Raw genomic sequence first — 12,177 nt, forward strand, 5'->3', positions numbered from 1 at the left:
CCTGCACATCTTTGGGTTGTGGGGGCGAAACCCACGCAAACACAGGGAGAATGTGCAAACACACACAGAGAGTGCCCAGAGCCGGGATCGAACCTCAGCGCCGTGAAACTGCAGTGCTACCACTGCGCCACCGTGCTGCCCTATAAGTTATTTTTCAAACAAGGTTTATCACTCCTTTTAGTGTAAAGCAGGAAGGTGTTAGTAGAGGAGTTCCGGAGATTAATATTGAGACAGCTGAAAGCTCAAAAACCTAAAGTGGAACAAAAGGGAAAGGCATACACAAAAAGACAGAAATGGAAAGAATTAAGTTTGCAGAAAGGGCTGATAGATTAGGGGAGATTGTGGAATTCAGGTGGGGAGAAGCCTTAAAGTGATTGAAACAAAGACAAGGGGAGAGATTTAACAAAAACATGTGTACCATTGTGGCCATGTTTAGCGGGGTGTTTCCGGGAATGACCCCACTATCAAACGGGATTCTGTTATTTTTTAGGGTTCCCTGCCAAAGCTACGCTTACCGTCATTTCCTGAACTGAGAAGCTCCACTCGCTGGTGCAGGAAGTGATCGGAGCGCCATTTAAAACTGGCACCTCGATCTGTTGAACCCCCAACATGACCTCTGTACCCCCCTCCCCCCCCCTCCCCCTCCACATGCACCAACGTACCAGTTAGGTGGTCCACAAGCCCCCCACACCCACCTCTTAAGGGCAGGGCACCCCGGGCCTGATCCCCGGCATGGGCAAAATGGCATCTTGGCACTGCCAGCCTGTTACCATGGCGGTGCCACCTGGGCACCCTGGCAGTGCCAGGCTGGCACCCAGGTGGCACTGCCAGTGTTCCCGGGTGGCAGTGTCAAGGTGCCCATATGGCATCAGCAATATAAGGGTGCCACCCGGTCCAGATGCTGACCACCCAGGGGTCCCCGATCGTCTGGAAGACCCCACCAAGTGCCGTTCCGCCTTGTCCCCATTTGTAAAGACCAGTGCTAAACGGAGCCCGGCTGGGGTCTCCTCAGCAAGGGGATTCAATCCGGGGCACTGGTTAGATCCAGTGAGTGCATATTCAATCAAGTGTGCCTAACTGTGGGCAGCACAGTGGCACAGTTGTTAGCATTACTGCCTATGCCGCTGAGGACCCGGGTGCGATCCCGGCCCCGGGTCACTGTCCGTGTGGAGTTTGCGCATTCTCCCTGTGTCTGTGTGGGTCTCACCCCCACAACCCAAAGATGTGCAGGTTAGCTGGATTGGCCACACTAAATTGTCCCTTAATTGGAAAAAATAGTAATTGGATACTCTAAATTTTTTTTTAAAAGTGTGCCTAACTGCACACTGAAATATGCAAATTTAGGTTCCGGCCATTGTGGGTGGGATCCAGATCGCGACGTCTCATGAGATCCCATTAGACCTCGCGAGGCATGGCGAGCCAGTAAATCTCGAGAGATTTACTGGCTGCCTCATGTCCCGAGTCGGGAGCGTTGCGGCCGTTAGTTTTCGGCCAAAGGTTTGGGAGACAGGGAAATCTGCAAAGATGGGGATGATGAGCAAGTAGGTTACAGGGAACTAACAAATGGAATGTGTTCAATCCACGATGATAATTGCAACAAATCTCATTTTTATCCTGAAAGAGTTTCATTTGACACAGAATATTAGAAGTTGTCTTTATTTGATGGTGGGCTAAAACAACTATCAGGGGACTTTCTATAAACCCTGTCAAATGCTACATTTTTATGCCAGCTTTTCAAGAGAGAAGGAACACTCAGGCAGCTGGCAGCAACATAAATGTATCTGTAGATGGTGGAAATGGAATGCCAGTCAATTAGTCAGCCATGCAGCAGACCCTTTCTGCAGCACGTTTATTGGTGGAAATACAGAATTTATAATCTACACCTGTACCTTCACCTCTTCCCTTCCCAATGCCCAGTGACCCACCCAGTCTGTGGGAAGTGTGTTCAGGGTGATGTTTTTTTTGTGTGTAAAGGTTTGTGTGTGTGGGTGTGTACTGAAAGGTGTGCATGTGTGTAATCGTGTGCAAAGGTGTGTGTGTGTGTATAAAGATGTGTGTGTGTCTCAAGGTGTTTATATGTAAAGGTGTGAATGTGTGAGTAAAGGTGTGTGCATGTGCGTAAAGCAGTGTGTGTGTATAAATGTGTGTGTGATGTATAAAGGCGTGTGCGCAATATGTAATGGTGTAAATGTATGTGTAAAGCTGTGTGTGTCTATAAAGATGTGTGTCTCTAAATGTGTGTGTACGACTTCCGGTGGCGGCTATGAGGGAGTACGTCGCGCATTTGGTGGCTCTCTCTCCGGTCGGACTTTTAGACCTCTTCCCCTGACTTTTTCGAACTTTTGAGCGCTGGAGGGGAAAACAACAGCACTGTAGATCTGGATCCATACAGAGTTGTATGGACTTAAGGAGTAGAAGGGAGCGTAAACAGGCAAAGAAGGGGCTGAACAAAGGTGGTGTGGAAGTTCTAGTGGGAGGAAAGATGGCTGACGAACGGACCACGGAACGGACGGTCCAGACAGCACTGGACAACATGCTGAAGGTCATGAAGGAGAGCTTTGCAGCTCTGAAGCGGGACAATTTGGAATCGCTTCAGAAAGCGGTGGAGCAACTGGACCAAAGACTGGACGCCCAGGATAAGAAGTTCCAGGCACTGGAGAAGACAGTGGAGGAGCAGGCGGATTTCCAAATGGTAGCGGACGTGGAAATTAGAAAGTTGAAGGAGCAACAATCAAGGCTGATGGACAGGCTGGAGGACCTGGAAAATAGGTCTCGCCGACAGAATCTGAGAATCATTGGGCTCCCGGAGGGGGCCGAGGGAGTGGATGCCACGGCATATGTGGCAGACATGCTGCAGAAGCTGGTGGGGGAGGATTTCTTCCCGCGTCCATTGGAGCTGGACAGGGCACACAGAGTTCAGGGGGCAATGGTGGTCAGGTTAAATAGGTTCGTGGACAAGGAGCGGGTCCTACAGTGGGCCAAGAACACGAAGAGCTGCTTATGGAACAACAGAGTCCTGCGCATCTATCAGGATCTGAGCCAGGAGGTGGCCAAAAGGAGGGCAGCCTACAGATAAATCAAGGAGATACTGTTTCAAAGGAAGGTCAAGTACAGGCTACTTTTTCCGGAGCGGCTTTGGGTCACATACCGGGAACAGCAGCATTATTTTGACGACCCGGAGGAAGCGATGGCCTTCGCTAAGGGGCATGGACTGGTGCCGAACTGAGGACCCATGGACTCAGGTTAGAGTGTTTCAAGGGATGTTTGCATTTGTATGTGGATTGCCCTATATGTTAGCGATGTCGTTCGGCATGTTCTTTTACTTTGGGGTGTTCTTGTGTTTGTTTTTGCCTGTTTGAAAGTTTTAAAGTTAAAGCCAAAGTCATAGTTAAAGGTTAAATTATTGGGTGCTGGGGGGCGGTATGGGTTCTTTTTGCTATTTTTCTGGTAATGTTGGGTGGTAGCGCCCACCTCATTACACAGTTTGAATTGCACTATTGTGGGGGCGAGCTTTGTTCTTTGTTTGTTTTCTCTCTGTTTCGGTCCCAGAGCGATTGCTCGAACATGGCTGTTCTGGGAGGTGGTGTTGATGGGCGGGGGGGGGGGGGAACAATAGGTGGGAGACATGGTGGCGCCGGAGTTGAGAGTCACCAGGCTAGCTGTTTTGAGCTAGTCAACGGGAGTGAGGTGGGGGGGGGTGTATACCGCCAGTATATGGCAGGGGTTAGGTTGCAGGGGGTAGTGGGTGGGGGGGGGGGGGAAGATGATCTGCTTACGAGGGAGAGAACTGAACCAGATAACAGGGAAGAGGTCGGGGGTGGGAGCTGCCAAGACGCGGACCAGGGGGGGGGTGCGGTGCATGAGCAGGGGGTGGGCCCAAGAAGGGAGATGGCAGATCGGCGCGGGGGGGGGAGGGGCAGGGTGCCCTCCAACCAGGCTGATCACCTGGAATGTTCGAGGGTTAAACGGGCCGGTCAAGAGGGCACATGTGTTCGCGCACTTACGGGCTCTGAAGGCGGATGTAATGTTGCTGCAGGAGACATTTGAGAGTGGCGGACCAGATTAGATTATGGAAAGGCTGGGTTAGCCAGGTCTTCCATTCGAGGCTCGACGCTTAAACTAGAGGGGTCACGATCATGATTAACAAACGGGTTCAATTTGAGGCGGACAGCACAGTAAGTTTGAGGGGGTGAGGGTGGTCCTAGTGAGTGTTTACGCTCCAAACTGGGATGATGTAGATTTCATCAAAAGGTTGCTGGGGAAAATCCCCGACTTGGATTCGCACAAGCTGATTATGGGTGGAGACTTCAATACAGTCCTTGATCCCGACCTGGATCGGTCGTGCTCCAGAAGGGGCAGGGTCCCGGTAATGGCAAGGGAACTGAGGGGGTTCATGGAACAAATGGGGGGGGTAGACCCCTGGAGAATCAGTCGGCCGACGGGAAAGGAGTTCTCGTTCTATTCACATGTTCACAAGGTTTATTCTCGTATTGACTTCTTTATTATGAGTAGGGACTTTTTGGAGGGGGTGAGGGATACAGAATACTCAGCGAGCACTATTTCGGACCATGCTCCACATTGGGTCGACCTGCAGGTCTGCAAAGAAAGTTACCAGCGTCCACAATGGAGGTTAGAGGTTGGATTGTTGGCAGATGAGGGGGGGTGAGAGAGAGGGGAAATGCATGCAGAACTACCTGCAGGCCAACGATACAGGGGAAGTCTCAGCAGCGGTGCTCTGGGAGGTGCTGAAGGCGGTGGTGAGAGGGGAACTGATCTCAATCCGAGCCCATAGGGACAGAAAGGACAGGGCGGAGATGGACAGACTGGTTCAGGAGATGATACGGACGGATAGGGAATATGTGGAGTCCCGAAGGCAGAGTTACTTAGGGAACGACAGAGACTGCAGGCGGAGCTGTGGGCGCTATCCACTGGGAAGGCCGTAGAGCAGCTCAGAAAGGCAAGGGGTGCGGTGTATGAGTATGGGAGAAAGCCAGCAGAATGCTTGCACAGCAACTTAGGAAGAGGGAGGCGGCCAGGGAAATAGGGACGGTAGTGGACGGGGTAGGGAATCGGGTTGGAGACCCGGCAGGATTGAACAGGGTATTCAGGTACTTTTACAGCAAGCTATAGACCTCGGAACCCCCCACGGGGCCGGAGGGGATGAGGCGCTTCTCAGATGGGCTGACGTTCCCAAAGGTGGGCAGGGGGATGGTAGATGGGCTGGGGGCCCTGATTAGGGCTGAAGAAGTAATGAGGGGCCTGAAGGCCATGCAGTCGGGTAAAGCCCCGGGGCCGGACGTGTATCCAGTGGAGTTCGACAAAAAGTTCTCGGGGATAGTGGGGCCGGTGCTGGTTTGGGTGTTTAACGAGGCGAGGGACAATGGGGTGTTACCCCCGACGATGTCGCAAGCTACCATCTCACTGATATTAAAACGAGATAAAGATCCGGAGGCCTGTGGGTCCTATAGGCCAGTCTCCTTGATTAATGTTGACTCTAAACTACTGGCCAAGATCCTGGCGAACAGAATCGAAGACTGTGTACCGGGGCAGGCAGCTGGTAGCCAACCTAAGAAGGCTACTCAATGTGATTATGATGCCCACGGAGGGCAGAGAGATGGAGGTAGTGGTGGCAATGGATGCCGAAAAGGCTTTTGACCGGGTGGAGTGGGACTATTTATGGGAGGTGCTGAGACGGTTTGGGTTTGGGGAAGGCTTTGTGGACTGGGTTAGACTGCTATATCATGCCCCGGAGGCTAGTGTAAGGACGAACTGGACAACATCTGAGTATTTTCGACTATACCTTGGGACAAAACAGGGATGCCCCCTCTCTCCATTGCTGTTTGCGTTGGCCATAGAACCGCTGGCAATTGCTCTGAGAGTGGCAAGGTGATGGAAGGGAATGGTCGGGGAGGGGGGGGGGGGGCGGTAGAACACAAGGTCTCGCTCTACGCGGATGACCTGCTTTTGTACGTGTCGGATCCAGTGACAGGAATGGACGGTATTATGGAAATCCTAGGGGAATTTGGCCGGTTTTCGGGGTACAAGTTGAACATGGCAAAGAGCGAGATGTTTGTGATACAGGGGAGGGGTCAGGAGAATAGGCTGAGGGAGCTACCGTTTAGGCTGGTTGGGGAAAGTTTTAGGTATTTAAGAATACAAGTGGCGCGGGACTGTGGCAGGATGCATAAGTTGAACTTGTCTAGGCTGGTGGAGTAAATGAGGAGCAAGTTTCGGAGATGGGATGAGCTCCCGCTGTCACTAGCGGGGAGAGTACAGACGGTGAAGATGCCGATCCTCCCGAGATTCCTGTTTATTTTTCAGTGTCTCCCTATTTTCATTCCGCGTCCTTCTTTAAAAGGATCAATAAAATCATCCTGGGATTTGTTTGGGCGGGGAAGTCCCTGCGGGTAAAGAGGGGGATGCTGGAGCGAAACCGTAGCAAGGGGGGACTAGCGTTGCTGAACTTCAGCAACTACTACTGGGTGGCTAACATAGCCATGATAAGGAAATGGATGGTGGGTACGGGGTCAGTTTGGGAGCGGGTGGAGGCTGCTTCATGCTGGGGCACCAGCTTGGCAGCCCTGGACACGGCTCCTCTGCTGCTCCCGCCGGCCAGGAAATCCACCAGCCCTATAGTGGTGGCGGCTCTGCGGATTTGGGGCCAATGGAGGAAGCATGCGGGGAAGTGGGAGCATCGGTCTGGTCCCCGATATGCAACAACCAGTGATTTGGCCCGGGGAAGATGGACGGCGGGTTTTGAGCGTGGCGGAGGGCGGGGGTGGGCAGGATGGGCGACTTGTTCCAAGGGAGCTTCGCGAGCATGGAGGAGAAGTTCGGTAGAGGAGGAGAAGAATAGTGTAGAGTAGGGGGAAGAATAGGCGGGTCTATTTGCGAGAGAGGAACTGTTATTTGCACTATGTTTCTGTAATTGATATTTGCACACTAATGTATATTGTTACTGTTTACAATGCCAAAAATACCTCAATAAAATTGTGTTAAAAAAAAGTGTGTGTGTACATAAAGGCGTGTGATGTGTAAAGGTATGTGATGTGTAAAGGGTGTGTAAAGATGTGTGTTTGTGTGTGTGTAAAGGGGGGTAGGGAGGTGTGTGCGCATGTATAATAAGGTGTGTGTGTAAAGCTCTATCTTTGTGTATAAAGGTGTGTGTGTGTGTGATGTATAAAGGTATGTGTATGATGCATAAAGGTGTGCGTTGGTGTGTGTGTAAACATGTGCATAAAGGTGTGTGTGCATAAAGGTGTGTGTGTATAAATGTATGCATGTGTATATAAAGGTGTGTGTGTGTGTGATGTGTAAAGATGTGTGTGTGATGTGTAAAGGTGTGTGTGTGATGTGTAAAGGTGTGTGATGTGTAAAGGTGTGTGTGTGATGTGTAAAGGTGTGTGATGTGTAAAGGTGTGTGTGTGATGTGTAAAGGTGTGTGTGTGATGTGTAAAGGTGTGCATTTGTGTGTGTGTAAAATCAAGTGTGTGTGTGTATAAAGATGTGTGTCGGTGTGTAAATGTGTGTGTGTGTTTGTGTGCGTAAAAGTGCATGTTACAGGTATGTGTGCATGAGTGTGTCTATAATGGTGTGTGTGTCTGTAAATGCATGTGTAAATCTGTGTGTGTGTTTGTAAAGGTGTGTGTGTGTTTGTAAAGGTGTGTGTGTTTGTAAAGGTGTGTGTGTTTGTAAAGATGTGAGTGCATGTGTGTGTAAAGGGGTGTGTGTTTGTAAAGGTGTGTGTGTGTTTGTAAAGGTGTATGTGTTTGTAAAGATGTGTGTGCATGTGTATGTGTTTGTAAAGGTGTGTGTGTGTGTGTTTATAAAGGTATGTGTGTGTCAGTTTTGAAACAAAAATGTTTATTGTTAACTTATGCCTGTCCTTCCTTGTGCCAATTTAAGTACAGTGATGTCGAGGAAATTAACATGTTCCTTGAGTGTTGGTGGTTTAAAATTTAGTGGAGGGCTGGTGATTAGTGAGGAAAATGATGAATTCTTCTAATTCTGTTTATGTCTATAGTAATATAGAGGAAGCCTGGGACACTTTTAAAATACATTCTATTTCCACTTGATTCATAGACTGGGGCAAATTTCTTACCCACAGCTGTGTCTTTGATTTAAAGATAAAAGCCATTATGAATTCAAAGATGTCTTTTTGTCAAACCTAAGTTTAGGAACTGAATGTAGCTTCATCTGCTCCATCAGGCTGGGGAAATTTATTAAAGATATTTCAGACAGAAAGCACATCTCTGTCTGTTTCTGTATTTGTGTACAGACTTAAAATGTCCATTGTAAATATAATGGTATTGAGGTCGGGATGTTATGGTTAGTGAGTTAACTAACTCTCTAAAGTCGTAGTTACTTTAATGGAAGTATGGTGTTCTGTGCTACAGGGTTCCAATCTGTATCTCACCAAACTATAGATGATCACGTGAAGAGGTGCAGTAGCTTGGAAAGAAACATGGAAGTGTGGAGTATCTGTGAATTAAATCATTTGTGGTTAGCTTGGTGCTGCAGAACTAATTTGAGTGTATTCCTCTTGTTGCACAGTTGAACATTTGGAAGTGTGTGCAAATTCTGACATGTTTGTTAGCACTCTCTTTAAACACGAGTTTAAAAAAAAATTATATTAAATTTTTTATAAATTTAAAGTAACCAATTTTTTTCCCAAGGGGCAATTTAGTGTGGCCAATCCACCTACCATGCACATATTTGGGTTGTGGGGGTGAGACTCACGCAGACACGGAGAGAATGTACAAACTCCACACGGACAGTGGCCGGGATCAAACCCAGGTCCTTGGTATCGTAAGGCAGCAGTGCTAACCACTGTGCCACCGTGTCACCCTTAAACACAAGAGTTATGGGGAAAGAAACAGGACATTGGCAGAACAAAAACAAAATCAACACAAGTGCAGAAGATCATGTTATGTGACTACATCACTTAATAAAAGAGTTAGCGAGAATGAAAAAGTAGCCCTTGAGAAATTCTCACGAAGAGCCCTTGGAAAAGAAAATTGACCCCCAACAGTGAGCCTAGAATAGCAGAAGATTTAAGCAAAGGAAATCTGGCTGTGCAAAACTGGGGCCTGAATAGAGTCATTGAAAAGGGTGGAATCCATTGTGGTTGGAACGTGACCATTGAGTAAACAAGCGTACACCTGAAAAGCAACATAAATTTTTTGATGGGTAGAGGCCAAAGGAAGAGATGTTGGGAGTTTGAGAATGAAATGATGCGAGAGTTTTAGTTCCAAGCAAGGTGGATGGTGGGGGTAGGCAAGGCAAGCAACAGGTGTGGTAAGGGAGATGTGAAAATGGTCAACGATAGTTTTGTAAATGATGAAGAGTTCAAAAGTGGAGCAGTATCAAAAGGTGCTGCCATCAAGAGGCTAGTCATGGGTTTGCATGGTGGAGTTGGTGTGAAGGGTGAAAAAATATGAAGATAGGAGAGATTAATCTTGGAGAGTTTAGACTAACAAAGCTTTTTTAAAAAATTTAGAGTACCCAATTATTTTCTTTTCCAATTAAGGGGCAATTTAGTGTGGCCATTCACCTAACCAGCACATCTTTGTGTTGTGGGGGTGAAACCCACATAGACACGTGGATAATGTGCAAACTCCACACGGACAGGGACCCAGGGCCAGGATTCGTACCCGGTCCTCAGCGGCTTACTCCCAGTGCTAACCACTGCGCCAGCGTGCTACCCTAAGGCTATTAAACCTAAAGGAAGAGAAAAGGAAGGAGACCTTGAGGAAGTAAAGTGCAGCTTGAGAGAACACTATTCAATGAAGATGCAAGAAAAGGAGATGCTCTTAGGAGGTGAAAATGCTTGAGGAATAGGAGGAGTTGTTGAGACCCAGGTAAAGAGCTACTTTGACCAGGGCAGTCATTGAATTGTGCAGCCAAGCAGGGAAGCTTTGTTGAGAGGGAAGAGGTTGGAGCTTGCAAACCAGTCCTCTGTCAGTGATAAGATGTCATTAGATTCACTATGTAGTCATGGCTGTCAAAAACTTTATTTTAAAGAAGTGAACATTCTGGAAAGTAGCAATTGATGATCTGTTGGTAGGGTTGAGGAGGTCAATCCACGTGAACAAAGCAAATTTAGGTGGTCAACAAGAGCTATGAATGAGGCAACTGGGACTGGTGAACGAGCAGATTCAATGTCAAATGTTACAATGTGCTTTGGACAGAATGTCAAAGGAAGTGTAGATGGAGACGGCATCCTTATTGAATAGATCAATGAGGGAAAGAAAGGAATTCTGAAAAGCAATTATAATTTTTGGTTGACTTTCTCACAAAAACATTACAAGTGCAAAGGAGTCTAGAGCTGAATTTCTGTTCTGCCGTTGGACTCAAGGCAGGCCTCCACTCACAGCTCGTTCCTGGATCAGGGTTCACACAGGGCGAGATCTCCGTGGCATTTCCACCACGAGGGAACACACTGTTGCTGGGGATAAGGTAAACTGGGGCAGTGCGGCAGCAGATCCACCACTGCAGTGTCAAAAGAAAAGGAGCAAAAGCAAAAGGCACGGGCCATTTAAAAGAACAAAAGAGGGGCAGCACGGTGGAGCAGTGGTTAGCACTGCTGCCTCACGGAGTCAAAGTCCCAGGTTCGATCCCGGCTCTGGGTCACTGTCCATGTGGAGTTTGCACATTCTCCCCGTGTTTGCGTGGGTTTCGCCCCCACAACCCAAAGATGTGCAGGGTAGGTGGATTGGCCCCGCTAAATTGCCCCTTAATTGGAAAAACTTAATTGGGTACTCTAAAATTATTTTCTTTAAATAACAAAATAAAAGACTCTAAAAGGTGCAGGAGAAAAGGGCAGCATGGTGGCGCAGTGGTTAGCACTGGGACTGCGGCGCTGAGGACCCGGGTTTGAATCCTGGCCCTGGGTTACTGTCCGTATGGAGTTTGACATTCTCCCGTGTCTGCATGGGTTTCACCTCCACAACCCAAAGATGTGCTGGTTGGGTGGATTGTCCATGCTAAATTGCCCCTTACCTGGGAAAAAATAATAATAATTGGGTACTCTAAATTTATATTTTAAAAAAAGGTGCAGGAGAAGTCAGAAAATGAAGACTTGCTTTTGTTTTACCTCAGATTGAATCTGTGGTAAACCACTGTTACACCTATATTAGGTGATGTAAGGTAGGACCTGTACTACAGGTTCGCCGGTAGCCCCTGCCTACTGGCACCGCCCAGTAGGAGGAGTATAAATAGGCGTGTCCTCTATTCAGCAGCCATTTCGCCAGCTGCTGTGGGAGGCCACACATCTTACTGCAATAAAGCCACAGTTGTATCCAACCTGAGTCTTTGTACAATTGATCGTGCATCAATTTATTGCAGTAAGAATTTCTAAAAGATGGACCTCCGAATCAAACCAGATCGCCTGCAGCTGGATCCGCAATCGAGCGATGCCAGAAAGGACTTTAAACACTGGCTAGCCAGCCCCGAGGCCTATATCAACTCAGCGACCACCCCTCTGACGGAGGCTCAGAAGATACAGATCCTGTACTCAACAAGGTTGAGCTCCAGCGTGTTTCCGTTGATCCAGGATGCCCCGAACTAAGCGGACGCCATGGTGCTCCTCAAAGAAAACTACGCACAGAAAGTGAACACACTCTTCGCCAGGCATGTACTCGCCACTCGCTCTCAACTCCCTGGTGAGTCCATAGAAGACTTCTGGTGGGCCCTAATCCCACTCGACCGGGACTGTGACTGTCAGGCCGATACGGCCACCGAACATTCTCACCTTCTTATGCGCGATGTTTATGTAACAGGGATTGGGTCGGACCTCATTCGCCAAAGGCTGCTTGAAGGGGCCACGCTCGACCTAGCGGGGACTAAGAAGCTAGCACTCTCCAGGGCGGTCGCCTCATGTAATGCTCAGGCCTACCCCTCCGGCCGCGCGGCCCACCCCTCCTATCCCTCGTGGACCCCACAAACGGCTGCCCCAGCCGGGGCTTTACCCAGCCAATACGCCTGCACCACATGCCAATCCGCGCACCCCGGGGGTCCCCGATGTTACTTCTGTGGCCAGAAGAAGCACCCCCGCCAACGCTGCCCGGCCCGCGCTGCCATTTGCAAGGCTTGCAGCAAAAAGGGCCACTTCGCCGTGTTGTGCCAGGCCCGCGCAGTCGCTGCTATTGCCCCCCTCCCCCTGACACACACACAATG

This window comes from Scyliorhinus torazame, chromosome 3, assembly GCF_047496885.1.
Source record: "Scyliorhinus torazame isolate Kashiwa2021f chromosome 3, sScyTor2.1, whole genome shotgun sequence".
In the NCBI taxonomy this organism is placed as follows: Eukaryota; Metazoa; Chordata; class Chondrichthyes; order Carcharhiniformes; family Scyliorhinidae; genus Scyliorhinus; species Scyliorhinus torazame.